A 13,758-nucleotide genomic window follows, 5' to 3' on the forward strand; every position below is an offset into this window, starting at 1 on the left:
TGGGGTGTTATAGATAGATTGAGCGACTATATTCTTAAGGGAAAAGCGTTCTGTTTGGGTTTGGATCCATAGATGCAGGGGAAGTCTGTGTACACATGGCATCAAAGTCACAAATGCAAAGGAAGTCTGAGTGCTCCTATAGCATTTTCGATTTGGTGATCACATTTAAACCTATGGTGAATATCGAGTAGCCATATTGTTGGTTATCCCTTACAAAACCACAATGTAAGACCCGGCCCCCCCTCCCATCCAAAATTTTTCATAAATTGAGGTCATGGATGTGAGCAACCTTGTAACAAATCTTTTTCTCTTTTTGTGACTCTAAAATTTTAACTTATGAAAATTGAGAGATATACCATTTATTTTTTGTTCTATTGAAAGGGGCAATTGAACCTCCTTGGCAAATTTAACATGCCGTATTTGGTGAGCTTATTTGTCCAAATCTCATGTATAATCATACCATCTAAAATTTCTCCATTAGTTTGTCAAGGCTAATTTTTATTGTAAATGGTTGGGGAGATGATCTTAGGCCATGTTTGTGACATTTGAAGTCCACTTTAGCCTAAAAAGCCTACCCTTGCATAGATGTTATCCCTTTTCACCCACTTTGATCCTTTAGACCTTTCTTTGGCTAACACATTACAAGACGTGAGCCTTTCAATCTTTACCCTTTTTTGAACACTACCCTCTTTGAACTTAAAATCACAATTGAGACTAAAATCCTAAGTTGGGGGTGGTAGTGATTGAAAGAGGTAACTTTGGGCCACAAAGTTTTAAGTGAGTTCCTATGATCTGAAGAATTAAGAACAAATGAATAATAAAAAGAAAGTATCAAACAAAGGAAAGAAAGGTACAATGAGTGCAAGAAAAAGAAATAAAAAAAAAAAGTGAACCAAGTAAATAAAAAGTAGGCATATGTGTAAAGAGCAAAAATAAAAGAAGTGGCCCATGATCAAAAGTTTTAGGGAGTAGTGTGATATAGATATTCAAGGAGGGTTTAGCCATATTGTTCCTTAAAGTTATCCCACCCTACCCTATACCGACATTACAATAACAATAAGCTATTCGTGATTCCTAACCTAGTTTTTTAATTGCAGTGGTGATTGAAAATAGAGGCAAGCCTATGGTATGGTACATGTTAGCATTGAGAGTTCTTGGGAGAGATGGAGTGTTCTACACTTAAATTACATGTTGCATAATTGATGACTTGGTGTGTGAAATTTTCTTTCATGCGAGGAGGTATGTAAATTAGTAGAGGTGGGTAACTTTGTCATCTCCCAAAATATTGGGAAAAAAGAAGTATAATGTAGTTGGGGTAAAAGAGGATTCAATTTTAGAGTATTAGTTATTATTGAAAAGTTGCTCTTTCAAGTCTCTTGCATCCTTGAAAAATCACATTTTATGTTGAGGGGTATTATGAAAATAGTTTTACCCATGTTTGAAGAGCTTATGGTATTAACTAAGCTTCAAGTCATTATGATTATTTGGGTCATTCAATGTGGGCATAAATATGCATAGTATCATGGTAAGGGGTAGTGTTGCTCGAGGACAAGAAAAGCATTAAGTTGAGAGTATTGATGATTGGTGAATTTACCACTTTTTTACACTCGACTCTCATGCATATTACCATGTTCTAAATTAATAAAAGAGACCTATGTATGATTAAATGCACTAATATCAACATTTTACAAGAATACAGGTTATGAGATAAAAAGATGTGGACTTGAGCTAAAAGGATCAACGGAAGAGAAAGGAAGTACAACTTGAAAACCTGGATCAGAAATAGGCCCCAGCCGCCATAGTGGCCAGTCAAGACAGTTATTAAACACGATCATGTTGAACTACACGCGGTCGTGATAGTCTCGATCACGAAAAATTTGGTGCGATTGCGGTCACGCATGATTTAGCTCTTGGGAAACTTCATAATTTTAAACAACCAACCCTAAATCCTTTAAAAGCTTAAAACCCTTTCACATTTTGGGCATTCTAGAGACTTAGAACACTTTGAAATTTTAATTTAAACCCTAAATTGGGCAAGAATTATAAATTTCATTTGGAGATTTTGATTTTGGTAATTATGAAAAATGGATACCTTGAACAACCCATTTGGTAGATGTTACTCTCTTTTCTTCAAGAGTAGCTAAATCTTTAGTCTTGGGATTATGTTGAACTAAGGTGAAAATTAGTTATGGGTTGTGATATATTTGTGTACATGCTAATTAGATGATAAGGGGTTATACAATTTCTTTATTAAATTAGTTGGGATTTATGGGTGAAAACCCAAAATATCCACATGTGTTTGTGGGTGAAAACCCCATTCTCTTGAAAGTCCAAACCATCATTGAAAGAGGGGTTTGGGTGAACTTTAGGGACTCTTATAATCCTTGAAAGAGGGATGTGGGAACCAAGGCATTAGTATACAATTAGTAGGTTTATTTTACTCATTTTCACTATCTTAGACGTAAGCGTGATTTTGTAGTTTACTCAACCTTGGGTAACATCATAGAAATTGGGGTTCCCAAATTGAGGTAGTTGGTGAATATGATTGTCACACTTGTTAGGTACCCGAAAGGGTCAACAAGTTAAATCTTTGAGGTTTTATTGAGAAATTAGCCTCAAGGTTCGTAGACCTAGCCTACCATATTATAAACTTACTATCATGTGCATAAAATCTCACATACCAACACCTAAGTTGTTCTTAGGTAGACATGATCCCAAGATTGTTCAAATCTTAAAGTTGAATTAAAGTTTGTGAAATAAAGTTAATATAGACATACATTTTCCATTAAACAAGAGACCCCTCCCCCCCATTTTAATTATATCATTTACTGTACAAACACTTTGGGTAGCATCATAGTAAGACTGTATTACCCGTAACATTAGAACTCTATCTTTCACTCATTGTGGATTCAACCTCAACGCGAGTGAGGATATTAACAACGACCGTCCTCTGCGAGTTTAAATGGTAAAGGTAAGAGATATCATCCTTCACTTTTATCCATTATCAAACATTATGTCACAAAATATTTCCCTTGGACTACAAATATTTTGGAAGTATGATGCATAATCAACATTGGATTTAACTAAACTTATAGAAAACCCTAAGAATGTCAGGTTTTTGTAGTTTTGCATATTATTTTCATTTCAACTATTTTGCAACATACAAAGGTCCTTTGGATTGTAAACCTTTAAGTGACCTTGCACATTATCTGATTTTGAACATCGTTACATCTTATAGTTAACCTTTGAACTGTATACTTTGGTGTATTCTTACATAATATATTATTTTAGACGATGTGGATTGCAAATGTCCCTTAGATTGCCAACTTTTGTGAAATTTAGTTCACATCCAATTTTAATGGGGATTGGTAGACCCATCCAACTATAACGAGATGTATGGTCCGACATTGTCCATTTGTACGAAGGAGAATGACTTGATATAACCCAACTATAAGGAGGAGGATATCCCAACATAGTCAAATTGTAATGAGGGATGGATTGCTTGTTATAATATAACTGCAATGAGGTGGATGGCCAATAATTTTCCAACTCTAATAAGTTGTACAACTCGATAAAGTTTAATTATAGTAAGGGGATGACCAGATATAGTCCAATTATAACAAGGTGGATGACTCGACATAATCTAACCCTAATAGGGTGGATGGCGAAAAAATTGTCCAATTACAACAAGGAGAATGATTTGACATAATCCATCTGTAATATGGTGGATGGTCCAATATAGCCGAACTATAACAAGAGAGATGGCTTGATATAATCCAACTATAATGGGTTGAATGGCCTGATATAGTCAAACTATAACAAGGTGGATGATGATAGACTCCATCATATGTGAGCAATAAATGTAGGAATATATTCTATTCTAAAATCCACCATCTTTATGCAATATTAAGTGTAATATGACAAAATACCATCAATGCCAAACTCTACCGTCTTTGTGCAATATTGGATCTATATGCTCTAATACCATCAATTCTAGATTACATCATCGTAGTGAGTTATTAGGTATAAAATTCTCTAATATCCTTGACAATAGACTCCACCATATCTTTGTATATTGGGTTTATATTAACTTGGGTTAATTATCAGCTGAATATGATAGCCCTCCTAGCATGGCCCTTACAACCATTTTAGAAAATATTAACTTTATTACTATGTTGTTTTGTTGGCTCTCTTTTATGTACCTACACTCAATATAGATGATTAGTAGCCACAAGTTCACTTTTTCTAGCTACTACAATCAATCTTTAAAACAATGATTTAAAGAAAATGTTTAGAACATAATCCAGAGACTTTGTTTGTCTTTAACATACTCTTTGTTAGGTGGATTATCCAAATAAGATATCTTTCAAATATAAATGAGAGGATGCAACCCATCTCTAGGGATAATTAAATGTACCACTTTCTAATCTTATAGATTTATTATGAACCATGACATATTAGGTCAGGATGTTTGTGCTCTATCCTCATTTGGTAAGCTATTTGCTCACTCTCTTGTGGTGTTGATTCTATTATGTGTACCTACTCTCAAGGTCAATAAATAGTAGACATAATGTTCCTTTCTACTAGTTACTATAGTATATTTCAGAAAAGTTATAGAGAAGGCTTTTACGATATAAAGTTAGTGACTCTCTTTGCAATTATTATCCTAATTTTGATATAAATAACTATGTAATTAGTCACTTTCGATATAAATGAATGGCTGAAGCCTATCCCTGCAGCCAACTACTGTAACACCATAAAAGTAAAAGCAAAGATTAGTACTATATTACAAGTGCATGTAGAAATAAGCTTAATTCTTTTATAATATAATAAGTTATTTAGATATGTATTAAGGCCACAAGTAACTCCTAGCTCATAGCCAAGTTAAAACCTGCCTTACCAATTGACGTCTTCTGAAGTATCTTGATAAAGTCAAATTCAAATAAGCAACTACTATATTTTGAAGTATTTTTGATATCAAGACCTACAAAATCAATGATATTTGAATTGTATTTTCAATGCATCTTAATCCAGTATTGAAGTAAAAAGTTTTGCATGATGCACCTAAAGGTGTCTGTCTTCTAGAGTGTGACAACTCGAGTGATGGACCATAAAACCAGCAATGGCCCATCAGGCCAAAACATTGGTCCTAAGAAGTATACTAATATTTGGTCAGTTTTTGGTAGTTTGAGTGTGTATTGGTCAAGGGAGTGGCGGCTTGTCACCTAAACCACCAGTAAGGACTATTCTGTACTGTTATAACAGTTTCGAAGGAGCTTTTCGTCTTTTCCCACTCTGTAAACACTAAAAACATGTCATTTAGGCCATCTTAAGAATGAATATAAAGCCTAAATGACTCCTAATCCCTCATTATCAACAAAACACACAAAGTTACTTAGAGAAACATGTGATTTCCTCTTCTTCGAAGCAAGAAATTTGGGTTCTATATCATTAAGTTCAAATTCTCCAACTTTAGTTCAAGAATCAAAAGTAATTAGGTACATGGGTATTCAACAAGGATCTCCTTTCATCCTCATGCTCAAATTATGGTTTTGTTCTTGATTTTATGATTTTCATAAACTAGGGTTTTTACTAAAATATGATTCCAAGCTTAAATCCAGTCCCCCATGATATAGTTTTAATTGTTGACCATGATTTAATGACTATTCATGATTTCTTAGGGGTATATTTAATCATTAATATTATTCTCAAGTCCATGCATGATTTACAAGATATTTGTGGAGATTTCAAGAACATGATCGAACTTTATAAGATGCACCAGTTTTTAAGACTATTAGGCATTATTTATCATGATTTAATGGATTTCAATCTATATTAGTTTGATATGATATTTTTCCTATGAAATTTATTATCTTTAAAGACTTGTAATTTTATCGCTTCCCAGTACATTAACTATTTTGGACTTGAGATGGGAAATTCCCTTTTAACTCTAGATTATAGAATTTCTACTATTAGTTGCAATCTTCAGAGATGGCGGATTATAAACACCCAATCACTTAGGTTATAATGCATTATTAGTTTAAAACTCATTCTTCAGATTTTGTGATTTAGAATGCTTTCATATAGGAATTTATACATCAGTCTCAGAACTTTAGTACTATTGAGCTATCCTATATATCAGCTTATATATAGTTGGGAGAAGCACTTAGTATCCAGCGGATGCAGGTATAAAGGCTCACCCATCAGTTAGGTTGAAACCTTTAGTATAAGTCCATAAGTTTCATAACTATGGAGCCACACTATATTATAAATGGTCACCCATCACACTAGGCTTGACACATTTGTCCTTTTAGAAATTAGTTTAGTAGTACCATATCAGATCAGCCTTTATACCCTATCTAGGTATATTGGGTCTCTTTTTATATGGGGTTATATATTGAAGACCGTGTTTATGTCACATGGATACATATTGATTAATAGTAAGTACAATAGTCAAATTTAGTTATTGCATGACCTTGTAACTAATTTATTCTACACATTATTTATTAGTTACATGTTTATTTACTTGGTCATTGTATCAGTTCACATCCCATAGTTCAGACTCCATATTTAGACATGACCGCTAGTATATGTTTATCTTTCTTTTATAGTATGAATTTTCATACTATCACTGCACAACAATATATATGTAGTTTATATAGGGTCATTATACTAGAGTTTGACTCCATACATGCAATTTGCACTCAAGTTCATCTCTTTGTTTTTAGCTAGAATTTAGTACAATTTTACAACATATTCAACATTAAATTTCTATTTAATACAATAGTTATGCTTCTACCGCTTCCCAGTTTATAGAATTATTTTAGCTCATGATTTATAGATTCAATACACCTTACGATTTTTATGTACAAACATATTTTAAATGTATATTTCAACAAATGACTTATGTTCTTAGTTTCAAAGCATGTCTTAAGTATTTTCATGACTTTTGCATACCTCACGTACTTAATACATTCCAAAGTACTAATTGCATACCTCTTCTACCTGCATCTTACATGTGATATAGATTCAAGTGCTTACTATTAGGATTATAGTCAGGTGGATTAGAACATATATTTAGAGAGTGATGAGTTTCGTACTTTGAGGACTCAAGTAAATTATAGTTCTAGTGTTTTATTTTCTTATTCGTACATATTTATTAGGGATACGTAGGGTCTTGTCCCACTTACCTATAGTCAGTATTTGTAGAGGCTTCATAGATAGTCGGTTAGAGTTATTGTTACTAGTTTCTTTTTTTTTTGAGAGTACAAATGTTGTAACTGAACTTTCAAAAAGTAAATGTATTGAACCATTTTATTCTATGATTATGTTTCCATGCAGTTAGTTTAGTTTTTATATATGATTTAATCAGTAGCTCAAGCATTATGCCAATACTATGGGTTATGTTGGTATCACTTATGGTTCTACGCATCGTGTTATAACAAGGGCTTAGTCTCGGATCATGGAAAACTTGGTATCACAGCACAAGGTTCAAGTGTCCTAGGGTATCATGAATTCATATCTAGTAGAGTCCTGTAAAATAGTACAAAGATGTCTGTACTTTTCTTTGAGATGCTACAAGGAATTTAGGAAATCATTCCCTTCTTTCATATCTCAGATCGTGTAGTAGAGATATTTACTAAGAAACTTTTATAGATTCTAGCATTTTTCTATTCCGATTCACTGTGCCTTATTTTCAAGGTAATAGTAATATGTAAAGCTTATATTTCTACAGATAGATTTTTCTCAGATACTCCTTAAAGAAAGTTATGAGAATCTATGGAAGTTTGAAAGGATCCCATCGGTGCCTTTAAGTTTCTAACTTTGAAAAGTTTAGTTTTGTTCATGAAAATCATGCACTGAGCTAAAGTTTGGTGGGACCTCAAATCTCCTTTTTACAATCCTATGGCAACATAACACAAATCTAGAATCATGAGCCTAGAATTGTAGTAGTAGTAGAGTAGGGGATAGTGTTATTTGGATTTTATTGACTATGCATCGATGGAGCCAACAAGTTGCTTGGTAGATTGTATAATAGAACTTTGAGAGATATTTACCTATTAAGGGGACTTGGAGTATGTTAATAATGTAACTAGGATTGAGATCACGCAGTGACCAAAAAGATAGAGAAGTTTGTTAAGGTTGAGTATGTTCATAAAATTTGAGTGGGTGATAAATATCAAACTACAAAAGCTAAGAACAAACACAAAACTAAAGAAACGGTGAAATTGAAACACCAAAAGTAAAGGGATAAAAGGGATAGATGATAAACACATGAAGATAGAAAGAAATAGGAATAATGAGTATATTAAATTGGAAAACCAACAATTAATTATCAACAAGCACCTAATCTCTTATGTTGATTGCAAGGGAATCGAAACACCCTTAGAACCACTATTTCTATTCAAATTTTGACAATTTTTTCTCCAAGATATCATTAACTTTCTCAAGAGTTTTCATATCTTCATTATCAAAATAAATTATGAAAGAAATAATAAGATAATATTTCATAGACTAGCATTTAACTTAATACAATGGGACCAAAAAGTAACTAATTTGAATTAATGAAGAAAGGCAGCCCGCTCTAGCATCTTTGGGGAAGATGTGGAACACTACTACAGAATTTCTAGAGTGGATGAAATAGTTTTGAACTGATCTTGATCACCTAGTGCAGGTCAGGTGCACCTCTAAGGCAGATCAGGTGCATGTCCATTCAAAGGTGTCTTTTTACCCTTTCTCTCGTTCCCTCGACTCCTTCAAGGATCCTTGATCAAATATAGGTGTAATCACCATGACATGACACCTTTTTGAAGAAAATATTGTCCCTTTATGTACCACTAGCACAAAAATTATCCCATATAAAGATAGAGAGACAATTTGGATTATATCAGCCTCCTCTTCTTAAAAATGATTCGACGTCCAATTCAAACCTTGAAAAAAAAGAAAGTACAAGCAAACACAAGATCCTTATGACATAAGGGTTAGGGTTAGCTCAAATAATCCTAGCATTATGCCAAAGTTTCACACACTTAAGATACCAAGGATCCTTTGTGTTAAACATTAAAAATTATTAAATGGAATTGGCTATGTCAATTATCTAGAGATAAAGAAACCAAAAAGGTTATAATGGTATCAACAAACAAGAAATGTAAGACTACATTTATTTTAGGAGTCATAAGACACAATTGCTTCATTATCTCTTCAAGAGACCATACCAAAAGTGGTATACCAGTTGTTTAAAAGTCCACAAGGATTTTTCGGTGCCAATGTTTTGACTAACCCACAGAGCATTATTACCCAACCAAGTGTACAAACTAATAAGTTTTCCTACCCCCTAATAAAAAATTTCCAAAACCAGCATGGATATCATCATTGGAAAGAGGTAGTTTAGAAAGAAATCAATCCTTATAACATCATCCAAGGTGCTATTATCTATAATAATGTTATTTGTACAAAAAGATTAAGCACATAAGGCACGCAAGGATGGCATCAAGATTTTTAAGCACAAAAAACTTTTCCATTCCGAACAACTTCCCACGGGAAGGTATGTCATCAATATAGTCATGCTACTAAGTAGAATAGGCCCCCTAATAGAAACTATACAAAACAAAAATATTGGTTATTCCAAGGAGTTGGGTTCCTTCTACTATGGTGAAATACATGCTCCCAAGCGTCCCATAAGATACTTTAAGTTTCCCAAGCCTATAAAGGTGAAAAGAAGTCTTGCACATCCATGGACTCTTCCACAAATAAATAATCAACTTAGGAACCACAAGTTGTGGTCCACACAATTTAAGAGCAAGTGTTTCGAACAAGGATTTAAGTATATAAGTAACACATCAAAGAGTCAATGTCACATTTCCCCTAGTGTCCTCAAAAATTGAAACCACCTTTGATAAAGAGGTCACCAATTACAAGAAAATCATAATGAAAGGTATTATATAAAGGGAATTCATCCAAATTATTTTCAAGAGAAACTCTCTCTTTGATCTTCAGGAAGTGAAACTTTTGTTTCTTATAGAAACTCATAATGTTGAACTCACTAGGATCTTTTCTTTACTCCTCTTCTTTAAAGAACACTAATACTTGTTGGAAATACCTACCAAGTAAAACTTGGGTCTATCAAGTGGTTTGTAAATCCCTAAAAAAGACTTTTCATCACGATGAAGGATACTGACGTCCTTAATCATACTTTGCTTTCCATCTTGACCAAGCACTAATTTGGGTGTATAAACATCACCATATTCTAATAGGTCACTGAGGTCAAATAGGAGAAGTAGTTTCATTACTTAAACTAGGGGCTATCCGTGATGGGTATCTAAAGTTCATCGAGGATCGGAGACCACCCTACTAGCCTATTCCAACCTAACCAATATATACATATATAATGAGATAAGAAAGATAAACCCAAAAGTCTATATGAGATCAATATCAGAAACCATTAATAATACCAAAATTTAAACCAGACAACAAACATAATACCAATATCCATAGTACTCCAACAAATCCTCTAATAAAATTGAATACTAGTAAAATGTCGGGACAGGTCCCCGACCATAGCTAGAACCAATATAAAATATATTCTAATACAAGGGAAACCAAAACATGAATGAATCCTTCCAAGATGTGGAAGCTCATCACATCAAGTCAACACTTGATCAAATAATGAACACCTAATCACTGAAAAGGAAAGGTAGAAATATAGTCTATTCCTACATCTCTTGGGGATAAAATATTTGAAGACGGTTAGTGTTTGGAGCGCTAGCATATAATTCAGGGATAAAAGAAAAAATAATGCCATAATATATAATATGAAAACCAGTAAAACCAAATGCATAATATAATATTCAATATGTGTATATATATCACATACCTAGAAAGGGAACAAAGCTTAACATGAGAGTAAAACCTTAACTAAGACTTTGTAGCTTTGCCATCCTAATGTCACTCACAGGTTATATTGGTTCAACTCCCCCTGCTGAAAGGCCCAACTGTGTGTTAGTTGCACGTACAGAGAAAATCAAAGAAGGATAATTCCATCCCCAAATTCTAAAGTGTATCTCATGTACACAGTCACAATGAAAAAACCTCACATTGGAAAATATGAGTTTCTAGTTTCATTCCCCTCGAGGACCTCCACCTTCCACAGCTTTTCTATAAAATCCTCTTAAGCCCATAATAAAACCATTTACACATTCCCAACCATTTACCAAAGAGTTATTTAATCAGGCATTTTCCATAGGTATCGTCATACAAAAACTAGAGGTTGCAAGTATATCCCTATATACCATATGAAAACATTAAACAAAACATGACTCCAAATATTACAATTAAACTAAAATGTAGCCTACAATACCTTTTCAAAACCATTCAAAAACCAAACTAAATCAATTCATGTTCTATTTACCATTTATCCAATGTAAGGATTCTGTGATTATTCAAACTATGTGACAAAATCATATTCATTGTCAATTTCACATACAGGTTGAGGACACATAATTTCCAATACCACATGTCAGGGCAAATGCATCAAAATAGGGATTAACCAAGACCCCTTAGTTTAATTACCATACCCATCCATCCCTCAATGTTCAAAATCATAAGTAAAGCATGATTATTGCATAATAATCCATGGAAGAATATTTAAACCAAACAAATTCAAAATCCTCAACCCAATGTTCAAAAACCATTATCAAAACCATGAATAATAGCCAATTTTGGTCTAATAATAAAACACAAGGACAAGGGAATGAGGTACATGCATTAATTGCCAAGAATTTTGAAGAAAACCATACCCTTAGGACCATAAATGATAACTCCTCTAAACCCTAGCATTGAGTTAAAAAGGGAATTTTGAGAGAGGATATTTTAGAGTGAGTAATGACCTTCACATATTAAAAAGTTGATGAGAATTTATCCGTATGTGTTTAAAAGTCATGTATAAGTGAAAAGACCTCTCACCGTTCTTCCCTTTTAAAATTAACCGAAATAGTCCAAAAATGACACAGGTCCATGGCACAAACCTCATCATGGGGTCTATTCTCTGTGTTGTGGACCCTATCACAGACACCTAGCCTCTGTGACATGGGGATATCACGGAGGAAAACTATCTCCGTGACCCAAAATTTCCCCAAACCCTATTTGAAATTTCAAAAATTCTTTCAGCTTACCCTTTTAACATCCCCAAACATAATTTGACTTAAACATCAATATTTTATGCATGGGAAAGCCAAAAATAAAATGCCTATAATTTTAAGGGCATTAAATTAACCCCTCCTACCTTTGGATCATTTTTCCCCAAATGATGAACTAGGGAACATTTCACATGACAATGATAAAAAAATACCAAAATCCAAAAGATAAACCCAGATAGTAACATAGAAGAACTAAAATTAATACCTCAAGCTTTTTTAGCCGTTATATGGAAAAGAAATGGATAGTTATCCTTCATATCCTATTCTGTCTTCCAAGTGGCTTCTTCCACATTATGGTTTATCCAAAGTACCTTTACCAATGATACATATTCTTCCACTTTATGGTGTTTATCTAAGATCTCCACGAGGATCTCTTCATAAGACAGGGAATTTGAGACAACAACATTCTCAATAGGCATCACAAAGAAAGGATCACCTATGTATTTCGTAAACATGGAGACATGAATCACAGGGTTAATAGAACCCAATATCATAGGCAATTTTAATTCATAGGCAACACCTCCCACTCTCTTCAAAATCAGATAAGGACTAATGTAACGAGGACTAAGCTTCCTCTTTTTTTTAAAACACATCACTATATTCATGGGAGATACCTTAAAAAAACCCAATCACTCACATTGAACTCTAACTATCTTTGTAAAACACCCCAAACTTTGTCCATTTCAAATTTCTTGTGTCTTGAACCCTTTGATTATCATACGACTCAACACCCTTAACTAGTATGGTGTGGTTATATATCTAGGACCCTTATTTTATATTGGTCAGTATCATATTGTTCAAGTTCTATTCTTGGAGATAGAAGACATAATATGAGTTCTATGTACATTATATAAGAGGTAGGGTCAAAACCATATGTTATCCAGTGTTTAGCCTTAAATATTCAACTTAGGGTATGACTTAAAGGATAATAGACATATAGTTAGGGTATGACTTAGGCTAAGGATTTGTATGTAGGAAACAATGTGAGATCCAAAATTTTTATTAAGTTATTAATAGAGGGTACCACTCATTTGATGTGAATACGAGTGAAAGGTCCAACCGTACCCTTCTACGTCTTTTTTATAGATTTTAAGATAAGGGTATATGAAATATTCCCATCCCAATCCCTTAAGACCCCACATCTTATAAAACTTTTTGGAATTTTATTCTTCACTTTAGAAGATTTAAATACTCCCTAAAACCCTCTCAAGGAGATTAGGCTAGGATTTTATCAAGGTGGTCATCTAGAGGCTTAAGGATTAGAATCTCTTAGTGAATTTTCATAACTCAGGCCTGTGACTCTTCTTTCATTGTTAGTTGACAAAAATAAGATGTTTTAAACATTATTCATGAGTGATGAATGGTGGTTTTAAAATCTATTGTTGAGGGTTTGAATGAATAATATTTAGTATTGTTCTCTCATGATTTCTCTTATGTTCATACATATTTTTGCTGATGGCTTTGAACATATGGGTTCATGGGAATAGTGTTTTAATAATAGATTTTGGTTAACCCAAACATTATGGTTTTTTCACATGAATCATGTTTTTATATTAATATGTCA

The sequence above is a fragment of the Capsicum annuum genome, chromosome 6 (genome assembly GCF_002878395.1).
Source record: "Capsicum annuum cultivar UCD-10X-F1 chromosome 6, UCD10Xv1.1, whole genome shotgun sequence".
Lineage (NCBI taxonomy): Eukaryota > Viridiplantae > Streptophyta > Magnoliopsida > Solanales > Solanaceae > Capsicum > Capsicum annuum.